Raw genomic sequence first — 9,981 nt, 5'->3', positions numbered from 1 at the left:
ACACAGAGCAAGGGCATGTCTGATCACAATAAAACAAGAGCTGTGTGGAACTAATCTGAAGAGAGCGATGCTGGAGCCAAGGTCAGTGGAGCATTTGTTATTCTGATTGTCTAATATGCCAAAAAGAGAAGACAGGACTGCCTGGAGGTGCATTTTTGTGCCCATTATAAATAATTGCGGTAAACAGGTAGCCTCTTTACCTTGCAGAGCGAGGGTTCAGCAGTCTGACAAGAGAACGGCATGCTGTTAAAATGTGTTCAATCATACCCGGAGTTACAATCCACTGCTGCATTTGTATGGCCCGGCTCACTGTCGCTGTCCATTAGTCTGGAGCTCACTGACACACTTGCTGATTGAACACATGTTCTGCACAACTGGGGGCTCAGTGTCCAAATATTACAGATGTTTCAGAAGGAGAATCTGCTTCATTGGCCAAGTATGTGTCCAGATACAAGGATTCTGACTTTAAGGTTTTATGTTGCCGACAGTGTTCTTACAAACACTTCAAAGAACAATTTACAGGAAGATCGAATCACAGATACAGGTAAAAACAAATAAAATTCAGTAAAAAGCAACAATGAACAACAGCGTACATAAAAAATGTGCTGGAATAAATGATAGAATAGGTTACTTCTTATACATGAAGTAGGTGGGTGTGTAGAGTGTATGCATGCCCACATGTCTATACAGCTGATGATGAAATCTGTGTATTTAAAGTGTAAAATATATAATTTATCATCTGTACTGGAGGTTTTAGTGTTTGCAGGTGTTACGGGTTTCTTACACAGAGGTAAGGTCTAAGTCCTTACTGGATCCTGCAGACCCAGTGAAGGGAGGAGGTTTTGGTTTGTCGTGATCATTTTGTGAGGTTCAGTGATTACTGGTCCAGTCAGGTTGTTTCACCTGCTTAAACTGAGCCAAGAGAAGCTCTGTCTGTTGACTGCAGACAGGCAGAATTACTAGAAACTCCACTGAGATCACGACAGCAGTCAGAAACACTGTGGCTGCGCTAATGAGGAGCGCTCACCACTGTGTGAAGCACTCCATCCTGAGAAAGCACTGTCACGCCGGCCATCCGGCACAAGACCTACACAAACTGTAGGTGAACTCAAAATGTGTTTACACAAAACGACTAACCTCCAACAGCTGTAAAGAACGGCTCATCAGGCGACAGTCGACACCTGCGAGCTCTGCTGCCATCTCTGCGTGCAGCGGCTGATCAGGTGTGTGGTGGTGAAATGGTATTCTGTCATCTACAGCATCCTGAACAGCTGCATGTATGCAAACCTGCAATGTCAACTAGTCTTCAAGCCGTCCTCAAGCCATCAGCAGCCACAGCTGGTTGCTGCTTTATGCTCCTTGTAAATAAAAGAAGACTGCAAAATCTTATACTATACGTGCACATGTATTAAATAAGACAATGTTTTACATGGAAATACTTAAAGTACAAATACCTTACATTTGAACTTCAGTGCAGTACTTGAGTGAATGCACTAATTAAATTCCACCACTTATTGAACTTCAAAATAAAATTCTGTTCTGTCGCATTTATTTGAATTTAACCTTTTCCTCGGTGTTGTCGGCTTCTGACGGGGGCTGTTTGAGCATCCTACATATGTCAGCGTCCTGCAGCCGGCGACTTGAAGTCGACCTGACACCAGATATTCGGATCGGCTGTTGCGCTTGCCCCGCGCGTCCACAGGGGGGCGGCATTCCCTCCGCTTTGACGCCGCCGCCTTGGAAACGCACCACCGGAGAGCGTCACCACTTCCTGGAGCTCACGTTGTTGCTGACATCAGAGGCGCAGCTCCAGGGAGAAACTCGGCTCCGCGCTGTAGTGTGTGAGGAGACAGCAAAGAGCAGGGTGAAAAAACTTTCCTCTGAAACGCAGCAGACGTTGCGGTTGATTCCCGCCCGTGAACGCAGCTCTGGATTATGCACCTGAGAGAAGAGAAGGTCTTTCCGGCCGATCACAGCTTCTGGTTGTAATTTCTGCGCTTCAGTACAGAGCGCAGTTTCCGGATATCAGCCCACTGTTTTGGGAAGATTTTGCTCTGCATCTCTTTGGTTTTTTCCGCTCTCGTTGTCGTTTTTCTGTCATAACTTAAACTCGCCGATTAATTCATCTTCATAAATCCCGCTGCCACAAATACAACATGGAGACATCCAGATAACAAGGTAGGAGTCCAGTCTAGATGGTTTCTTCATTTGTTTTGTGCCACTTACTGAGATCCCTGCTTTTGGACTGTTATTTCCTGTTTATTGCAAGCGAAATGCCAGGACATTGAAATAGACTTGCAGCTATTATTAATTATGCTAATCTGTAGTTTAATGGCTGTTCTAATCAAACATGTGCAGGAGTTGTTCACTGACAGCAGCACACAGGATAGGCCTCCTTCCAAGTGGAAACTGTTGGACAAACGTGTTTCAAGACAAGACTGCTTCTTCAGTAAATTTGATATTGGTGACGTGCAGACTCATAATCAGCCTCATTTTTGTTCTGAGCAGATATGCTTTGTTGATAAATCCATGTGTTGCTGCTGGAATAAAGGTTTGAGTTCATTATCAATGCTTAATTCCAGTGCCAGGTACTCTTTTCACACGGTTTTAACTCTGCTGTGTGCTGTATTTCTCATCAGGAAAGCATAAATTGCAGGTGTGAGCGATTTCTGGAAAGTCGTGCTCATCCTGTGCTTGCAGACTCACTCATGGTCTGCATCCTTTCTTCTCTGCTGTCACTCGTCCAGACCTCTGTGATTCACAGTGGTCAGTTAAACCGGTTGTTTCCTTGAAAGGAGGAATCCTCATGTCCAGAAAAGTCCTTCATGTGTTTCGCTGTCTTCCTGCTTCCTGTCCCATCCGTCCATTTTCAAAGTATTTTGAGTCCACGCTGAGGGCCTTATAGTGTTAACAGTGGTGAGGATGCTGACGAGCTTCATCCAGAGTAGCACCACATATCCCTGCAATGGCAGACCTCTGAGACAATCCGCCAAATTAGATTTTAATGAGGCCATCGTGTTCATCAAATCAAATCCATACGAACTGCACTCGCAGGAGTCCGAGCAGCGAACTGACGGATGGGTTTATCAGCACGTTGGCGTGCCCTGGGGGCTCCGAAATAGCCTTAAAGTGAGAGTCAAACTGTCAAATGGAAACCGCCCACAGATATGGTTGGTGTGCCTCAAGTAAAACAATCCATTTGGCTGATAACAGGACTGGGTCCCACAGTAAATACGCCAGCCAGAGACAGAAGCGATGGGTTTCTAATTGTGTTTTGATGGGACTAATGAAGAAGTGGGGTCTGAAACAGGAGTTTACCAAAAGATCGATAGTGTTTGTCATGTGCTTAAGGAGAGTTTCAAGGCGTCTCGTTCGGATAAAAGGCTTTGAGGGAGCACTGTGCTGCCAGTCTTGGAAGGAGCGTGTCATGCTCTGCAGACTCTGCTCGTGCAGGATCAGCAGCCCACTTGTGAGAAAACTCTGTTCACCTATTAACTCTCCTTAACATCCTGCTGTCAACTCTCAGGACAATTTCACGCTGGCTCCTTCTCGCAAGTCATTAGCTGAGTGTCTTAATCAGGGTAAACGCGACCTCCTCTCCCTCACTTTGCCCCTCCGCTGAGGAGTGTGAAGTCATGCTATCATATGCCTGATTCACAGAAGCCTGACCGCCTCTTGCCAGACGCCCACTGACCAGAGGGGCTGGAGGTGAAAGGTTACCGTGACTCATGTAAGAAGGCTTATTATCTTCCCTTGAAGGCCTGTTGTGGATGTTGCCTGGTTACACTAGAAAACAAAACACATTTGTCTTTAGGTGTGAGAAAGTGTCGTACCTTCTTAACCAGCCTGGCAGCGGATTATTGGACAGTGTGTTACTGTGGCCTGGCAGTCAGCAGAGATGTTGTGGTCTTGCAGTCTAACACAAAGCCTGCTTTGCAAACTGGAGGTCTGGAGCTTGAAAGACATGCAAATGCACCCACCAGAGAGGGTGTAACAGAAAAAGGCTATTGATTGCATTATGGGAAATGTAGGAGCCAGCATTTGTAGAGCTTGATCTGTTCACGGGACTGAAAGTGAGGTCAAACTGTGACGTTTTTTCCCCCAATTTGTCCACTGTGAGTCACATAGCTTTGTGGAAGAGCAGGACTGAATTGCTGATCATTTTCCCATCAGTCCAGAGACGTTAGAGAGGCCATATGACGCTCACTCAGGTTCAAACTTTTATTTTGCATGTCTACTGGAAGAGGTTGATGTGATTTAATGTACAAAAAACACAATATTTTTCTCATACTGCCCATTGCTTCAACACTACATTTCTTGTTTTTGCTCCAGTCCACCTGAAGGCCGCCCTCCAGACCAGCCCAAGTCTGCTCTGATTGGTCAGTTCACACAGGCCTAAGCTGGCGCTGCTCTCTGAGAGCTTGTAACGTTAAAATGCAGTTTTGCATCACATTTCATCAAAAATTAAGTTAATCCAGTCAGTTGTAACAGTCACCTAGGTGGAGAATGGTTGGAGCCGCTGGAGGTGGTGCTGTGTTACATAGTGACGTAGACACTAAACAGAAGTAAAGGCTGGACTACTGACAAGCCATTTAGTAACAGTGTTTTCAGTGCGAGAGAGTAACTCCCCTTGACGTAAACTTTGGGTTTTGTAACCTTTAATATGCACAAATGAGTTATGTAAGATACTAATGGAAAAGCATAACATGGCGTCTTTAACGCATGATGGCAAAGTGAACACGTCGTTAAAGATTTGATAATCCATTGAAACTTAGATGTAGAAATGCCCTCTTTACACATGTGGTCAAAGCCATTGCTGTAACGCTCCAAATTGAGCTTAGATCGTCCAGATTTCCTTCAGTCTTCATTCCGGTGCCTATAAGTTGAGTCCGTCTCGGCCAGATTCAGTTCACTAGATATAATAAATACGGGCCAGCACCCGTCAAAACTAAGCTATTAAGTCCAAGAGATTCTCTGTCGATCTATTAGATAGCATTGTGTTGAGGCATAGAGCCAGAGACGGGGACAAAAACCATTTAAAGTTTCATCACTGGGACATAATGGAAGGCCGCCATGAGTCTTCCTAAAGCTGCCAATCTGACCAATCTCAGGAACTGGGCAAGAAAGGCCAAATAACAAGTAACCATTGTAAGAGTGCTTCAGTCCTCTGCAGAGACGGGAGAACCAGGCCCAAGGGTAACCATCTCTGCAGCACTCATCACGTCCATCAGAGCTTTGTGGGTAGATAGACCGCGAGAACGAAATCACTCTTTAGTAAAACACTAACGAAAGCCCTCTCAGACTTCGCCAGATGGCACACAGGACTCTGAGCATGAGAGGGAAAAGATTATCTGGTCTGTCAAGACAAGAAATTGAGCTCTTTGGCCTGATTGCCAAGCACTGTATCTGGCAGAGCCCAAATACCAGCCACCTGGATTATACCATCCCTGTGGTGAAGCAAGGTAGTTGTAGCCTCGTGCTTCTCAGCTGTAGAGACTGGGAGACAGGTCAGGACAGAGGAAGCAACCAGCTCAGACAAATGCAGATAAATCGGCTTCAGAGTCCACAGAATTGGAAGGAGTCACGGCTCAGCTCGGCAAAGTCACAGAAAATGCTCTCTTATTGTCTCTGCTCTGTGAAATGATCTAAAAATCTCAGTTTGCAGACACTTTCTAAACAGTGTGGCAGACTTTGAGCTGCTGTGCAAAGAAGAAAGACTGACACTGCACAAAGACAGGTGTGCAGAGCAGGTTGCGGCACACCCAAGATGACGTAAGTCACTAACTGCTGACTGCGGTGCTTCTGGATGGTAATACTGAATCAAGAGTTTGTTTGTTTTTTTCATTAAACTTAAAGAACTACTATTGCTTTGCCATTGTGGGGTATTTAGCGAAGGCTAATGGAAGTAAAAACAGCTTTTATCACTTTTAAATTAAGCCCACAGCAGAACATAATGTGGAGCTTTCAGGAGTCCGTCTGGGTCGCCTTTCTTTATCTGTGATAGCACGGTAAGGTCCAGCCCCCCTCCTCCCCAGAAAGCAAGAGGAAGTTGTCCTGATTGAGCTTTGTCTGCACAGATTGTCTGACCGTAAGGACAATGCCATCAGCAGCAGCAGAGCCCGAGCCTGCAAGGGCAGCCGGATAGACAACAACTCACTGCTCTCATACAATAACACCGAGGACAAGTTTGTGTTAAGTGTTTCGTCAGATACCGTAACTGGTCAGGCCTCCTGATTGTATCCCAGCGAGTATTTAAGTAAAGAAGCGAGGCCGGGTATGTTGCAGAGACGTTAAATGACATTGACGGGGGGGGGGGGGGGGGGTTGGGGCTCTCAAATCATGAAATTGCTTTTAGATTTTTCATCGTCACACTCACTCAGCCTCTTGAGTATCAAAAGCCCAGAACCGGCACGCTCTTCGTGGACAAACCTGTGGTGGCCAAGCAGAAATACTCTCTTGCCTGTTCCCGAACCACAGCTGTTTGACATTCTGTCTCGTGAAATGGGTTTAAGTCTATGAGCTGTCTCTGCATGGCTGCATTTGGGTGGAGAAACACAATGAATGAATGTGCTTGTAATAGCATGTCACCGCATAATGGAAAAGACAGCTTACTTTACAGATTGTGCTTAGATTCCTCTCTGGGGGAAGAGCATGGCTCTGGTGATGGAGGGAGTGGATATATAGTGGAAGGCAGGAGAATCACTCGCTCATTTGGCTATTTTTAGCCAGTGTTGTGCGTTTGATGATAATGGCAGACAGATCTACTTATCTCTGAGCTAATAGAGCCATCACTGTCACTGAGGAGGATCCTCTTTCACTGGAGTCTGATTGGTACCAGTGGACTGCCTTAACACAGTACATCCAGCTCCAATATTTATATGCCCCTTTGGGTCCTGATCATACCGACTACTATTGTCAACCGTAAATGAAACTCTCCAGCGCTCTGCAGAATGAAAAGCTCATTTGAACACTTGGCACTCCTTTCATTTACAGTTGAAACAAGAGATACAAATGTGTAAATAATGGCATCGAATCAAGAGGGAAATTCCTTTATTTGAAATAAAACACAGATTTAGTGCCAGATGACGGGAAGAGTCCTCTTGTTGTATTCTAGCAGGGAGTTGTTCGGCCATGCATCCCATTGAAAGTCTTGGATCTGTTCACAGCTATAACTCCTGTGAGACAAAGCAAGAGGAGCCAAGGTTATGATAAATGAGGCCCCACACGGAGTGACAGTCTCCTGCCTACGCACTGCTAACACCACCCAGGAGTCCTCAAGTGCGCCCCTGCGCAGAAAACCCTCGGTTTGCTTCGTGTGCTGGAGCACATACTGTATTGTTTCACTTCCCAGAATCGGCCTGAAGAACGTGTCTGACTCATGTGGCCACGGCTCAGTCTTGGCAAGCGTTCAGCGGACAGGACACCCCCGCCACTGACCTTTTAAAAAAGAGTAAGTCACCTAAATATCCGTGGCTCACTAATCACCCTTCACTTCCTGCCCCTGTTGCAATTCAGACAGCTTGCTGGGTATTGTGACCAGCTCACCGTCTCCTCATGATATCAGGCCTATGATGCATTATATGTGACCTCATCAGTGGCGCCGGCCTGCGTTGTTCATTTCTATTTTGGATACAGGATTTGAAAACCTGTGTGTTGTCATGTCAACAATTGATGATTTGTAATTGTTAAAAGACCATATCAGTATAATGTAACAAAAATTAAAGGTTGGTTTTACTGTGATGAATTATACAATATGAGCACATTTCAAGAGGCTGCTTTTTCATGTTAGACAGAAATGAAAGGAAATCAACTATTGAAGTAGAAAGCCTCCTTTAAATATTTTCCTGTTTGTAAGAAATGTAGTTGAAGGAAAAGTTGGACACTTTGGGAAGCACATTCACTCATCTGTATGGTAAAAATGAATCTTCAAGCTAGTCCTAGCAGCCAGTTAGCTTAGCTTAGCACAAAGACCAGAACTTGGGGAAAGGGCTCACCTGGGTTTGTCTAAAATTATCGAAACCCTCCCACCAGTACCTCTAGATACACTAATTAACATGTTATATCTTGTTTGTTTAGAACCAGACTATGTAAATTTTGTTTTTTGTATGTATTAAAACAAGATATAACATGTTAATTTTGTGAGCTTTAGAGAAGCTAGCTATTTCCATGTTTTCAGTCTTTATGCTAAGCGAAGCTAACCAGCTGCTATTTTCATATTCACTGCACAGACGCGATGGTGGCATCAATCTTATCATCTAATGCTCAACAAAAAGGGAAATATGGATATTTCCCAAAATGTCTAACCTTTCCTGTCCTTTAAGGGGCTAATATGTGCAAACATGCTGGCACGGTCCTTTAAATCTTGCTGCCAGTCTTGGAGTTTAAGCAGCCATCTCATGTCATCTCTGGTGCTCATGAATATGCAGGTTTTCCTTTAAACCAATCAGAAAAGAAGCTGGGTTGTCAAAATCAGTCAGTTTTACAGTTGCTTGGAAGAAAAAGCTGCACGTCTGTGGGTTGGAAAGGACCAAGGTGCTCTGATCCTTCCTTGTGTTCCATCGGTGCAGTGCTTTAGCCCGGGTGCATGTCCTCAGTGATCAAACACTCACTGATGTCTTGTCCTCTCCACCAACTGATCTCTGTGATTCCCTTTATGGACTGTCTACTTTGGCATCGGATGGCTGTTACAGACAAGCTGTGCTGGAGAATGGAAACCCAGTTAGCCCAGTGAACAGGCATGTTGCAAAGTTTAGAAGTTGACCCCTGAAATGGCGATTTCCTTGGGACTCCACTGGAGTGATGTCAGACATGAGGTCATGCCGCTCAGGCCACCAGGCAGCTGGAGAGCAGACCTTCCACTTCTCTGTTGCAAAGAGGGGGGAGTTTCCCTCGGAGACCCACAGCCGACATCACATTGTTTACTTGGTTAGAGAGTGATGTAACGGAGCTGAAAGAGGTTAGTGCATACGTGCGCATGCATATACGTGCTCGCCTGCAAAGTGTTGGCTGTGATTCCTGTTCAATCAGTCCAATAAAAATAAAAATTGCAGTGTGCGGTTTGAGAAGCACGGCTCTGCTTCGTCTGGCTCAGACAATTCCCCCACAACCCTTGCCTGAAATCCCATCCTCTGCCGTCTTCTTTTTAATTAACTTCCTCTGTCATGTCAGCACAGTCCTCATACTGTGACAAAGGAGAGGCCTCTGCCAGTGAAACACTGGCCCGAGCCGTGATGTTATCCGTGTTTGACAGTGAAGTGCATCACAGGGTTCGAAAGCACTTCTGGATGTGGGTAGCATTTTCTAGGTTTGTCTCATGATCGAGTGGAGGGACAGACAGTCTTTTCTTGGAGGACGTGCGGCGGCAGAGCGACGAGAGCGAGCGGCGATTAGCATTTGATCTTCAACAAGCGGGGCCGTCACAGCGCCCGCCTGCCAAGGAGCGTGTGGAGAATTGGGCTGGCGATCTGTGGGCACCACTCGCCCGGCGTCCCGCTGGGCAGAGGGGCGAAGCAGATGGGCCATCTGGTGACTCGCTGGCACAAGACAGGGGCTGTTCTGTTCCCGTGTGTGCGTGTGTGTGTGTTTGTGTGTGTGCAGCATCAACAGACTGGGCCACGTGGTGTTAGGAGACCACCTGTCTCGTGGCTGCTCTTCATCTCTTTCATGTGTGGTCAGCAGCACCATACTAGCACAGCCTGACACAGAGCTTTGCTGGGACTTATTATGCCCCTCTTCAGTCCTCGCTGCCTTATGTCAAAGGTGTATCTGATTTGGTTTCGGTGATGAATTTGAGTTTATCCACATGTCATATTGTGATGGATTCAGAACACACTGTTCTCACAAAGTGGCCACCCTTGACCCATTTCTGCCCACTCCACATTAGTGCTTGAAAGTTTCAGCTTTCCGATCCGTCAGCTCTTGTGATTTGTGCCACTGACAGCAGCGTACTGCATGTTCCCATGTTCAAACTCAGCTGGCGCC

At 45.9% G+C, this 9,981-nt stretch overlaps 1 protein-coding gene across 1 annotated transcript in view; it reads left to right on the top strand.

Moving 5' to 3' along the window:
- The first annotated feature begins 1,805 nt into the window (after positions 1–1,805).
- Positions 1,806–9,981, top strand: part of map3k22 (mitogen-activated protein kinase kinase kinase 22) — a 38,398-nt gene continuing 30,222 nt past the window's right edge. The window contains exon 1 of the mRNA XM_076761391.1: positions 1,806–2,178. The gene's annotated coding sequence lies outside the window, so the exon portion shown is untranslated. The remainder of the gene's footprint in view (positions 2,179–9,981) is intronic.

This window comes from Chaetodon auriga, chromosome 21 (assembly GCF_051107435.1).
Source record: "Chaetodon auriga isolate fChaAug3 chromosome 21, fChaAug3.hap1, whole genome shotgun sequence".
In the NCBI taxonomy this organism is placed as follows: Eukaryota; Metazoa; Chordata; class Actinopteri; order Chaetodontiformes; family Chaetodontidae; genus Chaetodon; species Chaetodon auriga.
The sequence above is the reverse complement of the archived record's forward strand: the minus strand, read 5'-3'. Positions and strand labels throughout refer to the sequence as shown.